At 39.7% G+C, this 1,555-nt stretch overlaps 1 protein-coding gene across 1 annotated transcript in view; it reads left to right on the plus strand.

The window, feature by feature from the left end:
• Positions 1-1,555, plus strand: part of CD109 (CD109 molecule) — a 149,351-nt gene that overhangs the window by 100,889 nt on the left and 46,907 nt on the right. The window lies entirely within an intron of this gene.

A 1,555-nucleotide genomic window follows, 5' to 3' on the forward strand; every position in this document is an offset into this window, starting at 1 on the left:
GTGTCAATTTTAGATCTTTCCTGCTTTCTCTTGTGGGCATTTAGTGCTATAAATTTCCCTCTATACACTGCTTTAAATGTGTCCCAGAGATTCTGGTATGCTGTGTCTTTGTTCTCATTGGTTTCAAAGAACGTCTTTATTTCTGCCTTCATTTTGTTATGTACCCAGTAGTCATTCACGAGCAGGTTGTTCAGTTTCCATGTAGTTGAGCGGTTTTGAGTGAGTTTCTTAATCCTGAGTTCTAGTTTGATTGCACTGTGGTCTGAGAGACTTATAATTTCTGTTTTTTTACGTTTGCTGAGGAGTGCTTTACTTCCAACTATGTGGTCAGTTTTGGAATAAGTGCGATGTGGTGCTGAGAAGAATGTATATTGCGTTGATTTGAGGTGGAGAGTTCTGTTGATGTCTATTAGGTCTGCTTGGTGCAGAGCTGAGTTCAATTCCTGGATATCCTTGTTAACTTTCTGTCTCCTTGGTCTGTCTAATGTCAACAGCGGTGTGTTAAAGTCTCCCATTATTATTGTGTGGGAGTCTAAGTCTCTTTGTAAGTCTCTAAGGACTTGCTTTATGAATCTGGGTGCTCCTGTTTTGGGTGCATATTTATTTAGGATAGTTAGCTCTTCTTGTTGAATTGATCCCTTTACCATTATATAATGGCCTTCTTTGTCTCTTTTGATCTTTGTTGATTTAAAATCTGTTTTATCAGAGACTAGGAGTGTAACCCCTGCCTTTTTTTGTTTTCCATTTGTTTGGTAGATCTTCCTCCATCCCTTTATTTGAGCCTATGTGTGTCTCTGCATGTGAGAGGGGTCTCCTGAATACAGCACCCTGATGAGTCTTGACTCTTTATCCAATTTGCCAGTCTGTGTCTTTTAATTGGAGCATTTAGTCCATTTACATTTAAGGTTAATATTGTTATGTGTGAATTTGATCCTTTCATTATGATGTTAGCTGGTTATTTTGCTCATTCATTGATGCAGTTTCTTCCTAGCATCGATGATCTTTACAATTTGGCATGTTTTTGCAGTGGCTGGTACCGATTGTTCCTTTCTATGTTTAGTGTTTCCTTCAGGAGCTCTTGTAGGGCAGGCCTGGTGGTGACAGAATCTCTCAGCATTTGCTTGTCTTTCAAGGATTTTATTTCTCCTTCACTTATGAAGCTTAATTTGGCTGGATATGAAATTCTGGGTTGAAACATCTTTTCTTTAAGGATGTTGTATATTGGCCCCCACTCTCTTCTGGCTTGTAGAGTTTCTGCTGAGAGATCACCTGTTAGTCTGATGGGCTTCCCTTTGTGGATAATCCAACCTTTCTCTCTGGCTACGTAGTTATCATGCCATGGTTTTCAGCTCCATCAGGTCATTTAAGGACTTCTCTACATTGGTTTTTCTAGTTAACCATTCGTCTAATCTTTTTTCAAGGTTTTTAGTTTCTTTGCGATGGGTTCAAACTTCCTCCTTTTGCTTGGAGAAGTTTGATCGTCTGAAGCCTTCTTCTCTCAACTCGTCAAAGTCATTCTCCGTCCAGCTTTGTTCCATTGCTGGTGAGGAGCTGC

The sequence above is a fragment of the Mandrillus leucophaeus genome, unplaced genomic scaffold (assembly GCF_000951045.1).
Source record: "Mandrillus leucophaeus isolate KB7577 unplaced genomic scaffold, Mleu.le_1.0 Scaffold300, whole genome shotgun sequence".
NCBI classification, from domain to species: Eukaryota; Metazoa; Chordata; class Mammalia; order Primates; family Cercopithecidae; genus Mandrillus; species Mandrillus leucophaeus.